Raw genomic sequence first — 26559 nt, forward strand, 5'->3', positions numbered from 1 at the left:
ATTGGTTGGTTTTGCCATACATTGACACGAATCCGCCCCGGGTGTACATGTGTTCCCTTTCTTGAACCCCCCTCCCACCTCCCTCTTCCCTATATCCTTCCTCCAGGTCATCCCCGTGCACCAGCCCCAAGCATCCTGTATCATGCGTCGAACCTGAACTGGTCACATATGATAATATACAGGCTACAATGCCATTCTCCCCAATCATCCCACCTTCACCCTCTCCCACAGAGTCCCAAAGACTGTTCTATATACCTATGTCTCTTTTGCAGTATTGCAGCACTGTTTATAATAGCCAGGACATGGAAGCAACCTAGATGTCCATCTGCAAATGAATGGATAAGAAAACTTTGGTACATATACACAATGGAGTATTTTTCAGCCATCAAAAAGAATGCATTTGAATCAGTTCTAATGAGGTGGTTGAAATTGGAGCCTATTATTCAGAGTGAAGTAAGCCAGAAAGAAAAACAGCAATACAGTATACTAACGCATATATATGGAATTTAGAAAGATGGTAACCTTAACCCAGTAGAAATTTAAAGATGAGGAATACTGAACTATTTTCCTGCAGCAAGAGATTTAAAGCCAGCAAAAAAAAAAAAAAAAAATGGTACTAACTTCTCTATGAGGGCTTCCCTCATAGCTTAGTCGGTAAATCATTTGCTTGCAATGCAGGAGACCTGGGTTTGTTTCTGGGTAGGGAAGATCCCCTGGAGAAGGAAATGGCAACCCACTCCAGTATTCTTGCCTGGAGAATCCCATGGACAGAAGAGCCTGGCGGGCTACAGTCCATGGGGTTGCAGTGTCAGACATGACTAAGCAACTTAACCACCACCCACTTCTCTGTGAACATTCATTCCTCTCCACTTCCATGCTTATTGAATGTAATAGCCTACCTATGAAAACTGGAGTACAGCATAAGAGACCTGCTGCTCTATCAAATTTCTGGAAGTGTATAAAATATAAATGTAAGAGGTAAAATGCTAAGTGTTGAGCTGACAGGAAAAAGTTCAAGTTGTTTAGGAAAAATGAGACCAAAGATACAAGATTCTGTAACTTTTAAAGGAAAGGAAAATCAGTAAGTATTAGGCATTCTAGTTTTCTTGATTAATATTATTTCAAAATAGATTTACACATATATAAAGCACATTTTAATCTCAGGTAATTGATGTTTTAGATATAAATATATAATATAATGATGCCTTATATGTGAGTGTGTATTTGCCTATTGTTTTCTATATGTGTGTGTATATACATACTCAAACTCATGTCCATTGAGTCAGTGATGCCATCCAACCATCTCATATCATACATTGTCAACCCCTTCTCCTTCTGCCTTCCATATTTCCCAGTATCAGGGTCTTTTCCAATGAGTCAGTTCTTTGCATCAGGTGGCCAAAGTATTGGAGTTTCAGCTTCAACATCAGTTCTTCCAATGAATATTCAAGGTTGATTTCCTTTAGGATTAACTGGTTTGATCTCCTTGCTGTCCAAAGGATTCTCAAGAGTCTTCGCCAGCACCACAGTTCAAAAGCATCAGTTCTTCGGTACTCAGTCTTCTTTATGGTCCAGCTTTCACATCCATCCACGACTACTGGAAAAGCCATAGCTTTGATTATATGGACCTTTGTTGGCAATGTGATGTCTCTGCTTTTGAATATGCTGTCTATGTTTGTCATAGCTTTTCTTTCAAATAGCTTGGACTTAGTCTGCTGAGTCTGCTTGGGCTGCCATAGTGCCATAGACTGGGTGGTTAAAGAAACAACTTCTCACAGCCCTAAAAGCTAGAATCTGGAATCAAGATTAAGTCACCAGCCAATCTGGTGTCTGATAACAAAAGTCTTCCTAGCTTATAGAATGTCTCTTTGCTATGTCCTCATATGGTAGAGAGAGAGAGAAATCTCTGTCTTTATTCCCACAAAGGCATTAATCCCATCATAAAAGATTCCTTTGTAAACCTCATCTAACCCAAATTAGTTCCCCAAAGCCCCATCTCCAAATACCACAACACTGCTCAGGGCTTCAATATATAATTTTCAGATTGGGGGTATGTGGATACAATTCAGTTCATAGCATATGTCTAACTTCATCCTCAGAACTGACTCAGTCCTAAAAAACTCTAAAAATGCACTCCATAATCATACCTCCCTTATATTTTTATTTTTTCTCATTCATTTTTTTCACTATAGCATCTCTGAGCACTCAAAATGTCATTACTGTCTCTGTGAAATGTGTCTCTTTTAAATTTGTGACTTTTTCACTCCTGCTCTCATATGTTTTTAAGCCTTTATCTTATTTCTAGGAGTTATCAAAACAAACTCTATTCTCGTATCCTGACATCTACTATTGCCACATTTTAATCTGTTCACATTATCAGATTGATCATTTACAATAGAAATTAGATCATCTCAAATCCCAGATGAAAAATATTTATTGCCTCTTCCAAGTTTTTCAAATTAAGGTAGAAGCTTCTTAGACATCTGCAAAAATTTTACTTGGCTGCTTGAAAACTTCTTGCCTCGGCTGCATAAATTATATCCACTTCCAATATTCATGCTGTCTACATGAAGAATACTATACTGTGTCCTTTTTAGATGCTTCAACAATGATCTGATACACCCCAGGTTAAACCAATCTTATTTTCTAATCCATGGCATCCTGACATCACTTGTGTTTACAAGACTCCTTTATTTTGTTTCATTTTAAAATTTATTTTCTTTCAAATTTGTTCCTTTCATCCCTCATGCTTAATTTCTTCCTGTCTCAACATATTAGGTACCTAGTTTTAGTGTATTTAATTTTTGTGTATCTTATCACTGCTTCTGATTTTATTTAAGCACATGTATATTTTTGGAAAATACAAAACTGTATTTTGTCATATATTCCTATTTATTCCCTCAATATTTTGCTTCTGAAATTTTTCAGTTTATTACTTCTTTACATAGTAAAGTCATCATGTTAAATGTACTTAATTTCAAATTATATTACATTACATAAAACACTGGAGTGATAATAATAAGCTTGCTAGACCTATGTGATAAATTACTTGCATTACAAATCAAAGCTGCTATAGAGTGGCATAGTTGGTCCAGAGGTTAGACGCATAGCACATTCTAGTACTTCCAAATTTCTTTCCAGGATGGCTCAATAAATTTGTATACCTTTTATTGTGTATGAAAGTTGCTTTTTTTTCAAATTCCAGCAAGTGTTAATTCTACAATCTGATGTATATAAAGTGGCATAATTTGTATTTCTCTGATTTCTAGTCAGGTTGATGGTCTCTTCGTATATTTAAAGGCCCTTTGTTTCCTATTTTGTATATTATCTCTTCAAACCTACGCTTTATTTATTTTTCTATTGAATATGCTGTCCTACTTTGAAATTTATCAAAGAGAAGTTTAAAATTCATTATTAGATGGATATTTCCAACTCTCATCAGATCAAAATTGTATTTACATTTATGGAATAAAAATGCTAATATTATTTACTAAGCATAAAATGGAACTTTGCAGTCAAAAATTTCAATATTTTCCTGTATATGAAGTCACAATATTACTTGTTTGACTATTTTTATCTTTGTAAATGTATAGCACATTCTAGTCATGTCTGACAATTATTTAGGGCTTGGTGTTGGCACATCTTCCTTTGTAGTTCTCTTCTGTTCAAACTCATAGCTTTGGGCTTATATTTAACTCTACTTAGGGCACATCCGGAGGAGCCTGATAGGCTGCAGTCCGTGGGGTCGCTAAGGGTCAGACATGACTGAACGACTTCACTTTCACTTTTCACTTTCACACATTGGAGAAGGAAATGGCAATCCACTCCAGTGTTCTTGCCTGGAGAATCCCAGGGACTGGGGAGCCTGGTGGGCTTCCGTCTATGGGGTCACACAGAGTCGGACACGACTGAAGTGACTTAGCAGCAGCAGCAGCAGCAGCAGCAGCAGCAGCAGGGCACGTCAGTTTAGATCAGTTCAGTCACTCAGTCATGTCCGACTCTTTGTGACCCCATGAACTTCAGCATGCCAGGCCTCCCTGTCCATCACCAACTCCCGGATTCCACCCAAACTCATGTCCATCGAGTCGGTGATGCCATCCAACCATCTCATCCTCTGTCGTCCCCTTCTCCTCCTGCCCTCAATCTTTCCCAGCATCAAGGTCTTTTCCAATAAGTCAGGTCTTAGCATCAGGTGGCCAAAGTGTTGGAGTTTCAGCTTTAGCATCAGTCCTTCCAATGAACACCCAGGACTGATCTCCTTTAGGATGGACTGGTTGGATCTCCTTGCAGTCCAAGGGACTCTCAAGAGTCTTCTCCAACACTACAGTTCAAAAGCATCAATTCTTCCGGCACTCAGCTTTTTTAATGGTCCAACTCTCACATCCATACATGACAATGGGAAAAACCATAGCCTTGACTAGACAGACCTTTGTTGACAAAGTAATGTCTCTGCTTTTTAATATGCTGTCTAGGTTGGTCATAACTTTCCTTCCAAGGAGTAAGTGTCTTTTAATTTCATGGCTGCAGTCACCATCTCCAGTGATTTTGGAGCCCCCAAAATAAAGTCTGACACTGTTTCCACTGTTTCCCCATCTATTTCCCATGAAGTGATAGGACCAGACGCCATGATCTTAGTTTTCTGAATGTTGAACTTTAAGCCAACTTTTTCACTCACCTCTTTTACCTTCATCAAGAAGCTATTTAGCTCTTCTTCACTTTCTGCCATAGGGGTGGTGTCATCTGCATATCTGAGGTCACTGGTATTTCTCCCAGCAATCTTGATTCCTGCTTGTGCTTCTTCCAGCCCAGTGTTCCTCATGATGTACTCTGCATAAATAACCTGGGTGACAATATACAACCTTGACATTCTCCTTTTCCTATTTGGAATCAGTCTGTTGTTCTATGTCCAGTTCTCACTGTTCCTCCCGACCTGAATACAGCTTTCTCAGGAGGCAGGTCCGGTGGTCTGGTATTCCCATCTCTTTCAGAATTTTCCACTATTTATTGTGATCCACACAGTCAAAGGCTTTGGGTTAGCCTATAAAGCAGAAATAGATGTTTTTCTGGAACTCTCTTGCTTTCTCCATGATCCAGCGGATGTTGGCAATTTGATCTCTGGTTCCTCTGCCTTTTCTAAAACCAACTTGAACATCTGGAAGTTCATGGTTTACGTATTGCTGAAGCCTGGCTTGGAGAATTTTAAGCATTACTTTGCTAGTGTGTAAGATGAGTGCAATTGTGTGGTAGTTTGAGCATTCTTTGGCATTGCCTTTCTTTGGGATTGGAATGAAAACTGACCTTTTCCAGTCCTGTGGCCACTGCTGAGTTTTGCAAATTTTCTGGCATATTGAGTGAAGCACTTTCACAGCATCATCTTTCAGGATTAGGCACATCACTGACCCACTATTCCTCAAACCATTCTTTGGATTGCTGAAAAGATAACAGTTAAATAATTGTCTCTTTGGGGGTTCCAGATCGTGATTTTACTCATACCAAATCTTTCTGTAAGGAGATTTCTAATATTCAAAAACTGGATTCCAGGTGTCTGACTTCATGTTTTATATACTTCCTTGGGAATCTCTGGTGTACTTTTATTTGATGAGCTGGTACTCAATATGTCTCAATGGATGTTCTTTTTATCCCCTACATAAAAAAAATTTCCTAAGATAAATGACTTATTTTTTCATTTATTTTGCCTCATATTCTTGCCCTTTTTGTATCTGAATAATTTCCACTAAATCAAGTTCAGATGCATATATCAGTGCTCAGTTCTGAGTTAGTATCAATTGATGTTATTCTCCACATTTTAAGTCATTATTCCCTGCTTCCTTACAAGCCCAGTGATGTTTTAAATTAGATTCCAGATGTTGTACATTTCACAATAGGAAAACATTCCAGCTTATGGTTGTAAAATTTATAACTGAATGAAGTTGTGCATGTGATCTGATAATTCTGAGAATATTATGTTATAATTCAGGATATCATCATCTTTGTTCTGCATTTACAAACAATTGAATATGTTCAATCAGCAGGTTTTGTTTGCTTTCACTAGAAGCAGAAAAATTTAAATGCTTCCTCTTGCTGCGAGTATGAATATGCTGCATTACAAAACTAGTCAGCTTCAGAGGAAGAAAGAAATAGTGACACAGGTTTCACCTGCTATAAAACAAAATGCTCTACTGGGACAAAATAAAGCTGAAAAAAAGTACAGTGCAAAGCAATGAAAATGTAATGGGGCTAGATTGAGCAATATATATACACATATATTTTTCCCCCTCAGCACTTAAATAAGAGTATATTGAAAAATTCAAAGCAGCTATGTTGGAAAGATGCATTTTAAACAATTTGAAATTTAATCATTAGTTTTATAAAACACCATTTATATTATTTAATAATATATTTAAGTATTTGTATAATATTTTGTTAAGTATAATATTTATGTTTAAAATATCAAAGTATTCTCAAATTGACATCATTTTTCCTATAAATCATTTGAGAGAAATTATTTATTTTTTTAGCATCCTGTTCATTCTTTTTTTCAGTTTTGTACCTGGGGAAACATAAATGTCTTCACTGGGGGAAAAAAAAAAGTGATCTTTAAATCTTCATTTGAATAGAGATAATATAATTAAAGTTAACAAAGAAGGGGTATTAATTTTATAATTCTATTATTTCTAAAAATCAACTCAAGTATTAATGCACTTTAAGTGGAACATTTTCATAAAGCCTAAAATTTATTATGTCATTACACGTACAGATGTGATTTCATATCAGCATAATTATTTAAGGAAGACAGTCTTAACATAACACAATGTGTACAGTTTGGTTCCTTAACTAAACAATCCTGTCATATAAAGTAGTAGAATATCTGAGATCAGGAAATATTACATTAGTATATGAAAAATATATGACAAAATATGATCATAGGGTTTAAAAAATAATATAGACACAGCAGAGAACAGATTGAACTCTGTAGAAAACAAATTTACTGATTGAGAGCATTAGCCCAAGAAATCCTTTCAGAACACAGAATGAATCATAGAAGAAGGAAAGTGGCAGATTCGATGCAAAGGAATGGGTAGAATGCAAGTGTAATGGAGATTCAAAAATGAGTGCTGAGCAAAGAAGAAGAAGCAACAACGCAAAGTAACAATAAAAACTGAAACCAACATAACTCCTTGTCCCTACTCAAACCAATACTGGAAGCAAATACATTTTCCTATCCTGTGAACAGGCATGGTTAGGAAAACATGTCTTTGTACTGAATAATCTGATTACAGGTCAACAGTAACTATTTGCTCCAGGAAATGATTGGACCTGGAAAATATAACTGTAAACCAACAAAATAGCTTGTTTCTCAAGCCTTATAGCTTACATTTCAAGTCTGCCTTCAAAGCCCTGAATTTAGCAACACCAAACTATTACATTATAAACTCTACCTAATCCCAACTAGCTCTCTACCTTTAAAGACCTATCTTGGAATGGCAGATAGTTCAGGATATGTTTACCACTTTGATATGAAGAGCAATAGTAAAATGCATTTATGTATGTAAGATGCTTTCTATCTTAACCTTCAATTCCTGGAAATCATGCTTCATATTATTAACATCCACTCAGTAATTTTGCTTTTTTATTTACTTTCCATGCTATGCTGCAAGTTACTAGTACTACCACTATCGAGGAACTTAAACTCTTAAAAGAAGTAACACTGCATTTCAATAAATGTGTATATTTAAAGGATGATTTCAAACATCTGGAGAATTTTCCTCCCTCTCCTCAGTAAACTCTACTACTAAGTCAGTTGCTTACTAATAGGTGGTACAGATTTACAACCAGCAATGAGACTAAAAATTTTAGGTGACACAGCTTTAATTAATTAATCTTCATAGAATGCTTAAACCTCATGAATTCATGGGATTTCTTATCTACATATGAAGTCACAAGTCTTTTCTCCTGACCCAAGACTCTATTCTTTGTTTGCATCAAACTAAAACACACACTTGTAAAGAAATGGTCCACTCCTCATTAACTCTCATGGTGTTTTGTCATGCTATGATGGAAAACTTGGCACATGGGCATTGTGTGAATCCCCTTGTAATTTGACACATGTCTTCTAACTCAGGGCTTGTTCAATCGCTGTGTGACAAGAGCAAGTCAGTCCACTGACTCTCAGGGCTTATTCTAGCAAGCCAAGGAAATCTCTCTATAATAGGACAGGGCAGCTGTCAGCTCTCAAGCAGCTTAACTTTCTAAGCGCATCTGTTTCTTTTAAATATCATAACCTATTTTGGAAGAGATAACACATCAGTACAGAATCATTTCTCTGCAACTTCCTTTTTTCTAATTTACTAAGTGGCATGCCAAGAGATGTAAAGTTAACTTTGATGATTCACCAATTACTGGTAGGATAATAAGTTCATCAAATATTGTGTAAACTATAAGAATATGCAGGATCCATGCTATACCTCTACATAAAAGAAGTAAATCATTTTTATTGCTCTGAAAAAAATTTTAACTTATTAATAAAAAAAAGATAGGAAGGAAACAATACTAAGCAACAACATATCATTGTCAAGAGGGCATAAACACATGATCTACAGGGAATCAGAGTAAAGAAAACTGAAAGAACAATAGGAAATAGCGTTGGATGTCAGCCAAATGAAGATAGAATTTTAACTAGATGGAGGGAATTAAGGGCTTCCCAGGTGTTGCAGTGGTAAAGAATCTGCCTGCCAATGTATTGGGTCTGATCCCTGGGTTGAAAAGAGGAAAAAGTGGCAACCAACTCCAGTATTCTTGCCTGGGGAATCCCATGAACAGAGGAGCCTGGCAGTCCAAGAGGTCATACAGAGTTGGACACAAGTGAGCCACTGAGCAGCCACCCATGCAAGGAATTAAAGCCCTGTGTGATAGTTAGAAAATGAAATTACTACTAACATCTTTATAAACATGGATTAAACAAACAATAAGCTGTACAAATCAGGATTCACTTGTAAGTGAAATTGGATGCTAAGAAGTTATAACAATATATTATGATTTCTATTGTCCCCAAAACTGATTGTGTTATGATGTTGAACTTATTTTAAAACGAACGGTATATTTTATTTTCAAAACTAAACTCCCTTGTAAAATAACAATAAAAATATGAATCAATGTATTCTAATGAAACATAAATAACTAGTACGTTTAAAAAGACTGAATATCAAATTTCCTGGCAGTCTAATGGTTAGGACTCAGCACTTTTAGTGCCATGGGCCAGAGTTCAAGCCTTGGTCAGGGAACTAAGATCTCACAAGCCATGTGGCATGGCAAAAAAAGGAGACTGAATGTCAACAGTGTCTTTAGGGAAAATCAAACTCATTAGAAATATTAAAAAGTAACAAAAGCAGAGTAACTACTATTGGTTAATATTTATATACTTACTTGGTTTCTTAGGTTTGTGCCCTCAAGGCTTTATAACTGTTGTAACTTTTAAACCATGGACAGTATTATTGATTTTTTTTTCCTAAGGGCTGAGATAGGCTCTTTTATAATACATTTTCATTTACAGTTCTGTAAATTTTAACACATGTATAGATACATGTAACCACACAGGACTTTGGGTACAGAACAGATCCATTTCTCCAAAACATTACCTCGTGATTCCTTTTTCAAGTCATACCATCCTCCTACCACCAGTCCCTGGAAACTATTGCTCTCTCTTTGTCATTATAGACGTTACCTTCTTGAGAATATTATACAAATTAATTCAAAGATTATATAAACATTGAGACTGGCTTATCTCACTTGTATAATGTTTCAGAGACATATTCATGTTAAAGAATAAGAATATTAAGATTGTTTCCATTTTTTTTTTTGAATTATGATGTATGTGAATACTCATGTACAGGATTTTGCTTAAAGATAAATTTCTGTAGGTTAATACACAGGAATGTGATTTCAGGCCATATGGGTAATTATGTGTCTATCTTTATCAGAAACTGCCAAATGCTTTTCAGAGAAGCTATATCATTTTCTTTAACCAAGGGCAAGACATGCAAATTCCAGTTGTTCTGCATCCTTATTATCACCTAATATTATTAATAATTTTTATTTTAGCCAACCTAGAAGATACTACAATGGCTCTAATTATGATATTAATTTGCATTTCCTTCCTTACTAATAATGTTGAACAACTTTTAATTCCTTTTTAAACTTTCATATATTTTATTTGATGAAGTGTTCTCTGCTCAAGTCTTGTACTCATTTTTACTAATTGGAGTTGTTTTATTTCTGTTGAGTATTGACAGCTTTTTATATATTCCAGTTAAAATTCTTTTTTCAGCTGTGTGATTTGCCAATATTCTCTCCCAGTCTGCTGCTTCCTGTCACATTTAAGAATTCATTTTCTAATACCATTTCACAAAGATTTTTTTTTCTTATTTTTTCCCTCCAATGTTCTGTAATCTGTAGACCAAGTATGTAAATATTAACCAATAGTGTATTTATAATCCACTTTGACTTACAGTATAAGGTGTAAGATTTAGGTTGAGTTTAATTGTTAGCTTGTGTGAGTGCATGCTAAGTTGCTTCAGTTGTATCTGACTCTTTGAGACACTATGGACTGCAATGCGCCACATTCCCTCTATTCATGGGATTCTCTAGGCAAGACTACTGGAGTGAGTTCCCAACCCAGGGCTAGAACTCATGTATCCTGTGACAACTGCATTGCAGGTGGATTCTTTTCCTTGAGCCACCAGGGAAGCCCCAATTATTAGCTTAAGGATTTGCAATTTCCCCATCATCAACTATTTAAAGGATATTCTTTATTCATTGAATTGCCTTTACCTCTTATCAAAGTATATTGGCCATATAGCATGGGTCTATTTTTTATTCATTTTTTTGTTCCATCAATCTATGTATCTATCCTTTGCCAAGGGCATACTCATAATACTTTATACTGCATGACTGTATTTTTAAAAAGACCTGGATTGTGTATAAATTTTGTATATATCTTTTAATTTTTGACTAGGTATTAAGTTATAGAAAACATCATATAAATCTGGCATTTAATCTAGGCTATTCTACTTAACAGAGAAACTATGACTTTGTATAAGTAATATAAATTATATAATCTCCATTTCTTCACCTTTAATATATCAGTAACCTCAGATATGCAGATGACACCACCCTTATGGCAGAAAGTGAAGAAGAACTAAAGAGCCTCTTAATGAAAGTGAAAGAGGAGAGTGAAAAAGTTACCTTAAAACTCAACATTCAGAAAACTAAGATCATAGCATCTGCCCCCATCACTTCATGGCAAATAAATGGGGAAACAATGGAAACAGTGGCAGACTATTTTTGGGGGCTCCAAAAATCACTGCAGATGGGGACTGCAGCCATGAAATTAAAAGATTCTTGCACCTTTGAAGAAATGCTATGACCAACCTAGACAGCAAATTAGTAGAGACTAATTACTTTGCCAACAAAGGTCTGTCTAGTCAAAGTTATAGTTTTTCCAGTGGTCATGTATGGATGTGAGAGTTGGGCTATAAAGAAAGCTGAGCACTGAAGAACTCATGCTTTTGAACTGTGGTGTTGGAGAAGATTCTTGAAAGTCCCGTGGACTACAAGGAGATCCAATCTGTATATCCTAAAAGAAATCAGTCCTGAATATTCATTGGAAGGACTGGATGCTGAAGCTGAAACTCTAATCCTTCTGACATCTGATGCAAAGAACTGATTCATTGGAAAAGACCCTGATGCTGGGAAATATTGAAGGCAGGAGGAGAAGGGGATGACAGAGGATGAGATGGTTGGATGGCATCACTGACTTGATGGACATGAGTCTGAGCAAACGTTGCGAGTTGATGATGGACTGGGAAGCCTAGCGTGCTATATAGTCCATGAGGTTGCAAAGAGTCAAACACAACTGAACTACTGCTGAACTGAAAATTGCCATACATTATCCAACTTATAGGAGTAATCTAAGTATTATAAGAGCTAGCTTAAAGAAAATAACATCTACTATTTTTGTTCTCAATAATTGTCATTTCTTTTTGCTCTTTATTCTACCCTAGCATTATGCATTTGCTTCATTTTATTGAATATTATTGGGAACATCAATAAACTTAATATAAGGTTAATATAATTTTATGCATAAATAAAGAAAATGCAATTTAAAGATATAATAGTCATAACAAAATTCACCTTCCTAAGATACGAGGCTTTTGGAGAAGAATTACTTTTTTTCATTTGTGACCTTGAGCTAGGGACAAAACCAAAAGAGAACATGCAGTGCAGCTAGGTACCCTTTAGATTTAGTGCAGAGAGAACTAATCCATCTGTTTATGGGTCCTTTTTTGTCCCCTGATAACACTTAGTTAAAAGACACATGCTTCAACCTTCAAGATAAATTATCCTTTCAATTCTTAATAGTTGTAAGTGATAAAATCCAAGAGCAAATCAGTGTGAGCATTAAAACTGGTGACATCTATGCCTTTGACTTGCTGAATGATTATCAATATATTTAAAGGTTAAGTGCTTATGTACACATTTATACATAGACGGAATTTGTGAATGCCCATGTCACTGCTCTCAACATTTGAATGCTATATTTGAACATGTGGGTACATGAGGCTGAAGAATAGTTCAGATGAGAAATAAAAATGAATAATTGTTCAAGATGAAGAATTTGATGTCACATTTAACACATTTAATCTCACAGTTGTCCTAACAAAAACAGAAAATTTGGAGAGGGGTAATTAATTTTTACAAAGCATATTTCTGCTCTATAAATAGCATTTTAATGTGCATTTTGGAAAAGTGCTAGAGGCAGCCTCAATAAATACACATTGGAGCGTTTTTCTAAGAAAGAGTTCAAGCTGATGTTTCACTAATTTAATTTTTTGCTCCTTATTTCAACACAACATTAAACATATTCACTGGTTAAGAGTGCCACATCTGTTCTCAGAAACTATGTTTTGGGACTTTTTTAGGTTATGTGATAATAATTCATTATCCATGAGAGTACATTCACTGAGATATCTATAGACAAAAACAATAATTCCTTTTTTTGGCAAATGTTCTCGTACAAGCTAGGTTGAGTCTTCTATTTCTACCAATGAGGTCAACAAACTGATAAGAAACATAGTGAGATGGTGAGATTTCAACAACACATTTCACATTGTTTTAAGCCATGTATAAATTTACTGCTATACATTCTTCTCAATATATATTACTTATCTATATTTATTTATATCAGAGGATTGACCTAAAATCACTGCCAGAAAGAGAAATTCCACCTTAAACTGTGAAAATTCTAAAACTAAATTTGGTTTTTCAGAGGACTGGATGTGGGAGGACAAATTAAAAGTGGACATGATTCTTGGGCTTAAGCTTTGAAAGTAATCGTGGCTGGGCAAGAAAATGGTACAAGAAAAGAAAAGACATCTGTCTCCATATTAACTGGTAAAAGGAGTAAAAGCCAAAGTGGAAAGTTTTGAGTTTGACAGGAAAAGATGGCAAAAAAAAAAGAAAGAAAATACCAGAGTTGATGCAACGCCTCTTCCAAATACCAAAAATAAACTCTAAAAGTACATCACAATTATTATTTAACATTCCTATTAGTTAGCATTCTCTAAAGAAACAATGAGACATCAATAGATGACTGATAGAGAGATGAATAGATTTATTATGAGAATTAGCTTACATATCCCTAGGGCATAAATTAACTTTGTAATAAATGATGTCCTGGTAACTATTGTACAATCAGGTGGGGGAAGGTATAAAATATTAATTTGTTTAGAAAAGAGAGCTAGAATAGAAAGTTAGACTACTAGAAGGAAATGAGAGAGAATTATTTCATGCTGCATTGTGATGTTAAAAACCTATGTATACACATACACAAAGTTTTACATTCACTATTTGTGTATATACATATACATATACATATACTCATACACACATAAATATGGACACCTTGCTACCATACAAAACAAATAAAGCAGGGAAATGCACATAAAATGATAGCATGTCAATAAGACAAAGATCTCACCTTGAAGGACCTCCTGAAAGTTAAAGCTTAGAAAATATGAGCTTGTAATTGTAACAATTTTCTGAAAAAAATTCAAGAATCTATAAATGTATATTTACAGAAATTAATGAGAGAAAAGGAAAAGATCTTGCTAATCATATAGTACCATATAGTACCAGATCTCGCTTACCATAATGATTTCTTATAAGCAGAGAGTCGAAAGGACCCACAGGACTTCAGAGAGCATATTCACAAAAGTCTTTATAAAGTCAAAGGACATAGAAAGAATGTGCAGACAAGAATCAATTGACTGAGAGACTTCCAGACACAGTTCCCCAGAATTATGCACACGTGATGTATTTTATCTCTGGAATATAAACCACATGGCCTGCCTGAGGCATCTTGGTTTTAGAAGAATTTCCTTAGAAGAGCTTCCCAAATGTTCCCAGTGGGATGTTTTACACCCTAGTATAGTTACACAGTCAAGACAAGCTGTGTAGCATGTTATACTATGTGTAAGTGATCAATATGCACAGCAGCCTGGTAACTCCAGGAAAGTTTCAAACTTTAAATAGCACACATAAATCATTAGTTAGCTCTCTGGATCTTCTTAGCCAAGAGTCAATATGAAACTTCCAGGCATACCTGGAGACAAGCACTGAGTTGTTCTAGACCAGCAGAAAATAATTTACACAGAGACTGATATAAAGAAGGAATGATAGAGTTAAAAATAACACCACTCAGAAACTATCATAATAATTGAATAAGACAAAATCATGAGTAGGACCTAACCTCATGGGTAAAAGTTTAATGAGGAGCAGGATATTTATATAGTCTCAAAGTAGTTCCCCCTAAAGTACTTTTTTATAACAAGGAGAAACTATAAATTTTACAGTGGATGAACCTACTGATATCACCTTAGGCAAATCATCAAAGTTAACATCATCAGTAATGGGACAAGCTGACAGCATGTGCCCCCTTATCAGTCATTGAGAAGGACATAGAATCACTTCTATGACACTGCTGTCTAAAATGCACCATTTGAATGGAATCATTAGCCAGTGTGAATCAAAACCAAATCGAGGGACAGTCTACCAAATAACTGGTCTGTAATTAAAGAAAAAAAGTCAAGCCCATGAAAGCTAAAACAAACAAACAATTAGTTCTTATAAAATAAAGAAGACTAAAGAAATACAGCAAACAAATGTAGACCTGAACTGGAACCAGCACTGGGGGAAAATAGCTAACAACTACATTAATAGAGAAATTAAAGAAATTTGAACGTGTATAACTGAGTTGATAAAATCACTATATCAATGTTCTAATTAATGGTTATGATCATTGTACCATGGTTGCAGATTCTTAGTAAATGCATTCTGAAATAGTTAAAGGTATAGAATGTTAGCACCATGGCCTTATCTCCCTCTCTAGCTGAAACACCCTGGCCCATGATCACCCACATAACTGAATTAAACATAGTACTACATGTGCCCTCTAGGATTGATTCTCTGGCTCAGAATTAAGCAATGTTGAAAATATCCAGAGAGCTAAATAAATGATATTCAGTATGACTTTTCAGTTTAATCATACAGGATAAAATAACATGTTAAGTATTGACTATTTAAAGTCTTACGATTTACAGTAATGATAGTTAGGTTGCCCTAACCATTTCACTATTATAAGTAACACTGGATGATGGGAATGCAAAGAAATGACCATGGTGCTCATCTTTTAAAGAGGACTGGAACATACAGGAAATCTATTATTCAATTTAGATCAATTGATTGGGGGTGGAAAAAAGTGTTAAACTGCCAAAAGAATTGTTGAATAGTGTCAGCTAATTTTAGGTCTTTTAAAATAAAATCCTACATAAAGGATTTATTTGCTACTACTATTGATAACCAAATCACATTCCTTTTAAAATGAACCATTCAAAGTCTCATTTAATGAGAGGGAAATGGGTCTTAGAGATTTTAGAGATCACTTAAATGGCAATCCACTCCAGTACTATTGCCTGGAAAATCCCATGGACAGAGGAGCCTGATAGGCTACAGTCCATGGGGTCACAGAGTTGGACACGACTGAGCGACTTCACTTTCAACTAGTCATAACAAAATTGAGGAACAAACTTTCGCCTGATTCTAGTATCAGCACTTTAAATCACTCTTATATACTTTCTTATTTCCAGTAAATCCAACAGTTCATAAAATGTGAAATGTTGTGAAAATGATGCTGTGACTGTTATGGACCTGGATGCTAAGAGATCTAACAGCTCCTACTCTCTCTCTCTGGGGATGCCTGCTGCTATGCTACAAATAAACACAGCTACACTATTGAACAGAGGAGAACCAAGGTGTCAGACCAGCAAATAAAGTCTTCAAGGACCTCTCAGTCTAGCTAAGCAAAGTGTTGAACACAGTCAAGTAAATGAAGAAATTATTGGGATTACTGAAAAGAGCTAAAGATTAATCTATTTTACTAATCAAATGGAATCTGTACTCTCATTTTCCAAATGTCCAAAATAGGAATATTGGCGCTTCCCTGGTAGTTCAGTCAGTAAAGAATCTGCCTGTGGTTAATGAGACCCAGGGCTGATCCCCGGGTTGGGAGGATCCCCTGGAGAAGGAAATGGGAAACCACTCTGGTATTCTTGCCTGGAAAATACCATGGACAGAGGATCCTGGTGAGCTGCAGTCTGGGCAGTCCCTAAGAGTCAGGCACAACTGAGTGACTAACACTTCCACACTTTCACTAGGTAGAATAACAGCTCAAATGATACATTTACGGAAATTACACATATTTGGGGAGGGAGTGAGAACAAGAACAAGAGAGAGGCTTCCGAATATTAAAATAGTGCCAGTAAATAAAAATTTAGATAAATAAAATGCTGGGAGCCAGCAGGGAAATCCTACCCATGGCAAAGGTCAATTGGGGAAGAGGCCTGACGGGCAAAGGCTAATCAGGACTCGAGGAACCCCCTGGACTTACCCGAGCATCTACCCCAAAGAAAACCAGAGTCTGACTGCCTTACTATCTTACGTCTCTTAACAAGTCCTCTAATACTTACGGGGGCTTCCCCCCAACCACCTTTCTCTGAAAACATTAATTCAGAGCTATAGTTAAAAAGTTCTCCTCAGCTTAATAGGAGTGTTCCAATCCAAGCCCCTCTGATAGCTTTCTAACTTGCCTGACAAGTTTGTCTGGGCTCTTACAACTACGAATGTGACTGTTTACAGCCTCCCAGCCATGCAAGGACAGCAAGCCTAATATTCTAAAATACAGGAATCTGTTGAAGAAGTTAAAATCATTAGAATAGTACTAAAAAATATTTCATTGTTGAATCAATGCTTGCTGCAAAGTTTCCATATTTTCTATTGTATTCTTGGAAATATATTAATCACATATAGAGAAAATAAGTAGTAGCCTTTGATTTAACCACATCAGATCTTAAGTTAATAAATTCTTTTCTTGTAGCTCACTACACCCTTGCCTTATAGGAATGTAACCTTGTCATGTGTCTTTGGAGAATAGCGCCTGACTTTAGGAAAATCACCTTGAAAGAATATAAGCCTTTTCCTAGCTAGCTGGTGGCTCAGAGGTTAAAGCGTCTGCCTCCAATGCGGGAGACCCGGGTTCGATCCCTGGGTCGGGAAGATCCCCTGGAGAAGGAAACGGTAACCCACTCCAGTATTCTTGCCTGGAGAATCCCATGGACAGAGAAGCTTGGTAGGCTCAGTCCATGGGGTCACAAAGAGTCGGACACGACTGAGCGACGGAACGGAACGGAACGGAACCTTTGTTAGGAAAGAGGGCCATAAACTGTTAGCAGGCCTCCTGGCCAGAAGATGATGTAAACCACCTAAAACTTTTGTATATCATGAGACATACCAAAATAAGCCCTGATCCTGATAAGGGTCAAGATTGCTGACCCTGCGTAATTTTGGCGTGATTCTATACCTCCCTTTCTCTATTTTTTATGTGCACAACTTAGGGTATAAAAGCAGCACTGGAAAATAAAGTTTTGGGCCTTGCTCACTGAAGCTTGGTTTTCCTGTGTCCTTCTTTCTCTTTTTCCGTCCTTTTCTCTATTCTCCTTTTTCTGGTTGAGATTCTTGGAGCGCTGGGCCCTCTGCATTTACTTATCTGCCTGGGCTTCTAAGAGCCACTCAAGGGGGTGCCCTGGCCTCCAGTGATTCAAGAGGGCGCCTGTGGCCGTGCTGGGGTTTTATTGGTTTCCTGCGTAAACCAAGGAATTATCAGCCCCTGTCTCTCTCTCTCTCTCTTGCTGACATCGACGCCGTTCATCCCAAGGATACCTTGGGTCCATATTGAGGCAGGTCCCCGATAGGATAATATTCCTTCTCTGCATAAATTCTTGTTAAGTCAATAGTTTTTGATCATCACATAAATCTAAGAATAATTTTATCAAAGTCCATTTGAGATATAAGAAACAGAAGACTGAACAAAACAGCACCAGAAACCTGTTTTCTGCTCATGCTAAGTATATCACAGTATCTCTGGGACAGAGATCGTACGATGTTTGCCCTTTCCCATGCCTAACAATGGAGCCTCACAGCCAGGACAAAAGGCCAACTAAGGATAGCATATAGCCAACCATCTCCAGGCTTATGTGCAATTTTTTAGCTTCACCATATTTTTTATGCCAGGCAAACTATTAATCCTCAGCTAAAATTGAAAATCCAAACAAGACAAAAACAAACAATGAGAACAAAAACATTTCCATACATTTGAATGTGGATTTAAAACTGATATTCTGAGAGACAGTGTATGTGTGTGTTTATATATATGCTTGGAATATTATTCAAACATAATGTGTCTTTATGTGTCTGTGTGCACTCAGATCTTACTTTATTCTCCTTTAGGATTGTATCCATACAATATAAGTTATAAATGAAGACAGTTTTATTCTTCCTTTCAATTTTAACTGAGTTTATTTTTTACATATTTTAGTGATGGCTACATTGTTTAAATAAGTAGTAAGTGCCTACCTACTGTGTTTGTCTGTAGGAACTTGAGAAGCAGTCAGTCAAAAGATTTACCATAAAGTAAAATACTTTAGATAAAGAATTATAAAGTACTGTTGTATATTTAGCATCCTTTTTGGAGCTTTGTCTTTGAGGAAGGTGTAAGTGTACATTGGATTGGTATAGAAGATTAGATGTTAGGGAATTAAGAGTGGTTTTATATATTTCTATGTAAAAAAGGGAATAAAAACTATATTGTATGGTAATTAATACATTTATTACTTATTTTTATTAAGCTCATTATGGGTAACTTTATCTAAAAATTAAAATGATAATCTCCATAAACTAATATTCCTCTGTACTCTTATAGAAAGATAATATATAAATGTATGTTGGATATCACTCATATATATATGCATATATATGACATGTATATATGTTATATATATACACAGACACATTTTTATGACCCTTGTGATCAAGCCAATATAGTAAAATTTCATGTTTTCATTATAAAACTAGTGATATTTCAAGGTTATTAAGAAAACATAAGTATGCTGAAAGTTTTACATTTTCCTTGTATAATCAAAAATATTTTTTTTATTTGCTGAAATCATTTTCCTTTTTATTCATTTTTACTTCAGTGACTAAGAAATAATTTATTTTTTGTAAGTAGAAAAGAAAAACCCACATAAGTAGTACTTAAAAATAAATTCCTATTCACCATCTTTAAGACTATAAAAAGGAAAGAAACACATATAAATAAAAAGTAACAAGGTAATTTAACCTTAAAATGATGAATATGGAGGTGACTAAACTAAGATACCTTTTGAATAACGTTTGGAAATCTACAGCTGGTTCTTACCTGTAAATTCAGTTATTTTACTTAATTTCTATTGGCTTTCATTTTCAACTCATCATGAATAAATGACAAATTTCTCCATCTTAAAAATGATGCTTGAGTCTTTCTCCAGAAACTAGACAAGAGAGATGATGAGGAAGCATTTAATCCTATTTTTAAGCAAATATTCAAATGAACATTTTCCCTTATTTGATTTTTTAAAAATTAGATTTGTGGAGAATTTTTTGTTGTTTTCTATTATATTTTTGTTATGGAACTATAACAATTTTAAAAACTAATTTTTTCCTTAATTTTAGCTGTAAATTTGCAATCTAGGCCATCTAGTCAAGGCTATGGTTTTTCCAGTGGTCATGTATGGGTGTGAGAGTTGGACTGTGAAGAAAGCTGATCGCCGAAGAATTGATGCTTTTGAACTGTGGTGTTGGAGAAGACTCTTGAGAGTCCCTTATACTGCAAGGAGATCCAACCAGTCCATTCTAAAGGAGATTAGTTCTGGGTGTTCATTGGAAGGACTGATGCTAAAACTGAAACTCCAATACTTGGGCCACCTCATGCGACGAGTTGACTCACTGGAGAAGTCTCTAATGCTGGGAGGGATTGGGGGCGGGAGGAGATGGGGACGACAGAGAATGAGATGGCTGGATGGCATCACCGACTCGATGGACATGAGTTTGAGTGAAATCCGGGAGTTGGTGATGGACAGGGAGGCCTGGCGTGCTGTGATTCATGGGGTCGTAACGAGTCGGACACGACTGAGCAACTGAACTTAACTGAACTGAACTGAGATATGCAATAATACTTTTTCATAATTACATTGAGATATAATTGACATACAACACTGTGTAAGTCTAAGGTGTATAATGTGTTGATTTGATGCACATTCATTGCAGTATGATGACTAATTTAGGATTAGCTAGTACCTCATGATCTCACATAATTATTTAATAACATTTCATTTTGATGGTAACTTTTAAGATCTACTCTCATAGTAACAGAAAAGTATTAACTCTAATAAAGTTGTAGTAAGAATAACATTTTCGCATTATTATTTTTAAAAGTAATAAAGGCTGGCATAAAAAAAAACAATTATAACTTTAAATCATGATTGTTCTAATTGAGAATATTATAAAGCTATATCAACTTTCTTATAAAGTGTTATTATATTTTTAAAATCTGAACTAATGACATGAAAACTTTACTAATGAATGCTTTTATCCATTCAGTTCAGTTCAGTTCAGTCGCTCAGTCCTGTCCGAATCTTTGCGACCCCATGAATCGCAGCACACCAGGCCTCCCTGTCCATCACCAACTCCCAGAGTTTATATCCATCCAAACTCCCAAACTCATATCCATCGAGTCGGTGATGCCATCCAGCCATCTCATTCTCTGTCGTCCCTGTCTCCTCCTGCCCCCAATCCCTCCCAGCATCAGGGTCTTTTCCAGTGAGTCAACTCTTCGCATGAGGTGGCCAAAGTATTGGAGTTTCAGCTTCAGCATCAGTCCTTCCAAGGGACACCCAGGACTGATCTCCTTTAGGATGGACTGGTCTGATATCCTTGCAGGACAAGGGACTCTCAAGAGTCTCCCAACATCCATAAATTACTTTAATACAAAGTCCAATTAACTTATAAAGTATATATTTTTAAACTTTACATATATGCACATTTATACATACAGAAATGTACTTCACATAATATCATTGCAATCTGTGCATTATTCTGTACTTAAAGCTTTATATCAATAAATCAATATGTATTCAGTTCAGTTCAGTCACTCAGTCGTGTCTGACTCTTTGTGACCCCATGAATCACAGCATGCCAGGCCTCCCTGTCCATTACCAACTCCCGGAGTTCACTCAAACTCATGTCCATTGAGTCGGTGATGCCATCAAGCCATCTCATCCCTTGTCGTCCCTTTCTCCTCCTGACACCAATCCCTCCCAGCATCAGAGTCTTTTCCAGTGAGTCAACTCGTCGCATGAGGTGGCCAAAGTATTGGAGTTTCAGCTTCAGCATCAGTCCTTCCAATGAACACCCAGGATTGATCTCCTTTAGAATGGACTGGTTGAATCTCCTTGCAGTCCAAGGGACTCTCAAGAGTCTTCTCCAGCACCACTGTTCAAAAACATCAATTCTTCTGCAATCAGCTTTTTTCACAGTCCAACTCTCACATCCATACATGACCTGGTAATAACTTTCCTTCTAAGGAGTAAGCGTCTTTTAATTTCATGGCTGCAGTCAGCATCTGCAGTGATTTTGGAGTCCAATAAAATAAAGTCTGACACTGTTTCCACCGTTTCCCCATCTATTTCCCATGAAGTGATGGGACCAGATGCCATGATCTCTGTTTTCTGAATGTTGAGTTTCAAGCCAACCTTTTCACTCTCCTCTTTCACTTTCATGAAGAGGCTTTTGAGTTCCTCTTCACTTTCTGCCATAATGGTGGTGTCATCTGCATATCTGAGGTTATTGATATTTCTCCCAGCAATCTTGATTCCAGCTTGTGTTTCTTCCAGCCCAGCGTTCCTCATGATGTACTCTGCATATAAGTTAAATAAGCAAGGTGACAATATACAACCTTGACGTACTCCTTTTCCTATTTGGAACCAGTCTGTTGTTCCATGTCCAGTTCTAACTGTTGCTTCCTGACCTGCATACAGGTTTCTCAAGAGGCAGGTCAGGTGGTCTGGTATTCCCAACTCTTTCAGAATGTTCCACAGTTTATTTTGATCCACACAGTCAAAGGCTTTGGCATAGTCAATGAAGCAGAAATAGATGTTTTTCTGGAACTTTCTTGCTTTCTCAATGATCCAGCGGATATTGGCAATTTGATCTCTGGTTCCTTATATGTATATATTAATATATATATTTTTTCAAATCATAATTTAACCTAATTACGTTAAAAATACTGCTGCTTAGAATCTTTAGGTAGTTCAATAGCAGATATAGACTATACCCACTACCATATAAAATTTTACTGGATAGTGTTAATATTGATATTTTCTTTTTGCTGGGTAAGCATTTACATTGAATAATAATAAAAAAAATACATGAAGAATCATATTTGTACAAGAATTTATCCCCATGTATGAGCATTTCCCTGGTGACTCAATGGTAAAGAATCTGCCTGCCAGTGCAGGAGATATGATTTGATCGCTCGGCCAGGAAGATCCCTTGGAGATGAAAATGGCAACCCACTCCAGTATTCTTGCCTGGGAAATACCATGGACAGAATAGCTTGGCAGGCTACAGTTCATGGAAGTCACAAAAGAGTTGACCACGACTTGGCGATTAAACAACAATGCAACATGAGCATTTCAGCAGGACACATTCTAAAAATAGTATTATAGACTATAAAAGACAATTGACATTTTTTGTAACAAGTATCAGCAGATTGTCTTTCAAAGAGGCTACACAACCAAAAGTTTATGGGATCATCCATTTAACTATAACCTTTCCAATATTTGAGTTTTAAAATACCTTCATGTATTTAATCTGAAGTTCACTTCTACTTTGTAAAATGTTTTCCTCTCTTAGCTCCTACAATACCATCCCTGATTTCTTCTTACATATCTATATTTCCCTTGCTTTCTACAGGGTCCCTTTCTCATGGATGTTCACCTCAAGATTTTAGCCACAGTGCTATCGCTTTACTATTCTGCACTCTTCACCATGTCAATAACTTTAGGTATATAAAATCCTTTTTCCCCCTAAATTTCTGTTGCTATCTCTAAAGATCTCCTAATAGACAGTCCCAGACTAGAATGCATGCTCCACATTCATGGGGAGATTGTCTTTTTTTCCCATCTTTTCCTCAAACCCTATCATTGTATCTTATACATTGTAACCGTAACACATATAGCATATGATGGCTGACTGAATGAATCAACAGTTGGAACATGGAAAATTTACTGAGAATAAATCAAAAATCAATAATTATTCATTGGTTTATCAAAATATGAATTAATAATCATCCCTTTGCACTATATTAATTTGATTAATTTCATACTGTAATGTTTTATCCTATATTAAAAAGAAACTCACTTTTCCTTTTTCTCTGTCTCTGTTCTCATTACACCAAATCTCCTAGCAATTGTATTGCTTCTGTACTTTCTATTCTTGTTTTAAACATATATTTTGGGTCTGTAACATCTACGTGAGATAAATAAGGGTAGGAAGAAATCTGATTTTAACTGATGCAATCAGATTTAACATTATGCCACTGCTGAGCAACAAAGTTTGCAGTATTTCATATAGTGTACTTTTAAAAAGTAAAAACTCAAAATTATGTTATAAAAAACTTGCAGTTATGAAAGCAAGTATTCGCCCATTTGCTTTTCTATACTTGAATTTAAAAATAATAAAATCTTCTAAGTAATAAGAGAAGTTTTTCAGTTCAGTTCAGTTCAGTTCAGTCGCTCAGTCGTGTCCGACTCTCCGCGACCCCATGAATCATAGAACGCCAGGCCTCCCTGTCCATCACCAACTCCCAGAGTTCACCCAAACTCATGTCCACAGAGTCGGTGATGCCATCCAGCCATCTCATTCTCCGTCGTCCCCTTCTCCTCCCGCCCCCAACCTTTCCCAGCATCAGAGTCTTTTCCAGTGAGTCAACTCGTCGCATGAGGTGGCCAAAGTATTGCAGTTTCACCTTCAGCATCAGTCCCTCCAATGAACATCCAGGATTGATCTCCTCTAGAATGGACTGGTTGGATCTCTTTGCAGTATAAGGGACTCTCAAGAGTCTTCTCCAACACCACAGTTCAAAAGCATCGATTCTTCGGCGGTCAGCCTTCTTCACAGTCCAACTCTCACATTAAGATATCACTAAAATTATAATTTGATAACAGGAGGGTTATACTGTATTACCGAGGGTGTACCAAGCTAGTTATATGACCCTTCAAAAACAGAGAGTTGTGGCAGAAGTTAGTGAGATGCACAGAAGGCAAAATCAGTGATTCAAACTATGAGAGCTCTGCACACCATAATAGGTCCTTAGATGAAGGAGACAACTTGTAAAGAACAGGCAGAGGCCTCAAGGAACTAGGAGTGGCTCCCAGCTGACATTTATTAAGGAGACAGGGACCTCAGAGCTACAACCACAAGGAGCAGATGCTAACAATCTGAATGGGTTTGGGATTGGGTTCAATCTCAAAGCATTCAAAAATAAAAACAAACAAGCAAACAAAAAACATACTAATATCTTGATTTTAGCATAATGTGATATGTACTAGACTTCTGACCTACAGAATAGGAGATAAAAAATATTTTTAAGATGCTAAATTTGGTAAATTTTATTGCAACAATAGAATGCTAACACAGTTACACAAGACCAAAGGCATAATAAAATAAGCACCTTTTTTCTTATCCAGTTCAAGAACTAGACTTTCCTGTAGCTCAAACAGTAAAGAATCTGCCTGCAATGCAGGAGACCCAGGTTTGATCCCTGGGTCAGGAAGATCCCTTGGAGAAGGAAATGGCAACCCACTCTAGTACTCTTGCCTGGAGAATCCCATGGGCAGAGGAGCCTGGCCGGCTACAGTCCAGGAGTTGCAAAGAGTCAGATATGACTGAGCGACTAACACACTCAAGAACTAGAAACAGAATCTTTTCTGGCAAGTCTCTATGACAAAGGATGGAAAAATGAAGGGTACCTCAGAGCTTTTAAACAGGGATCTACTTAAGTTTCAGAACATTAGAACTTACACTGTTGGTGCATATGCCAGGATTAGTTGAAACAACATTTTGTTCTAAAAATTTTTGGACTTGTTACACAATTTCCAGTAATTGGTACACCTAGAGAGTCAGACAAAAAACTCAACTGCATATTAGCAGGGAACTTAGTGCACCATCAAGGAGGTAAAATATGAAAATGAATCTAGCTGATGCTGGAAGAAAACACTGAATGTAAGAATTCTCCTTTCAGGGTCTGTTTGACATTAAGAAACTTTTCTGTATGTTGATGCATTTGTTTATTAATTTTGCAAAAAATCTTATCAAGTATGGAATAGTGCTTAGGAGATAATTAAATATAAACATATTATCATGAAGAGTCAGCTATAACATGCAATAATGAACAATTCAAATAATTAAATGTGTGATTAACGAAAGAATCTTTTATATGAGGACAGTTATCAAAAGATCATAAGGCATTTATGAGGAATGCAACTGCTCAATCAACAGAAAGAAATCAAGCACTTATCCCTCCCTACAAAAACACTATGGAGAAATCTTGAGGGCTTCAAATTTTATTGGAATTTTAATAAAAATGATTCCCTTATATTCCTTTGATTTATTTCCTAGTATAATACTATGAATTTTAATTCATTGTTCATTTACCTTTGGACTTACACTGTACTTTATATGTTCTGAAGTTTGCAAATCAACAATATATTAATATTATGCAATGCTTATAAACCCTGTATTCTCTAAATTAGTCATTGTTTCCTTCCTTCTAATTATTTGTTACTAATCATTACTCAAAGCTAAAAGACTCTTGTAATCTAGGCAGGCAGAGCCCTTCTCTTCAAAGATTAATTTCATAGGCCACGATTCTTCCTGAACTCTTAAGTAAATTGGAGCAAATATATCATACAACATAAAACTATAGCTGCAGGTCATTTTAACTTAGAGCAACCTGTCCATACTCCAAAAACTTAAAATCAATATGAATATCTACCTTAAAACTCAAGATACATT

This window comes from Moschus berezovskii, chromosome 10 (genome assembly GCF_049115385.1).
Source record: "Moschus berezovskii isolate FMDL1 chromosome 10, NW_MosBer_1.0, whole genome shotgun sequence".
NCBI lineage: Eukaryota > Metazoa > Chordata > Mammalia > Artiodactyla > Moschidae > Moschus > Moschus berezovskii.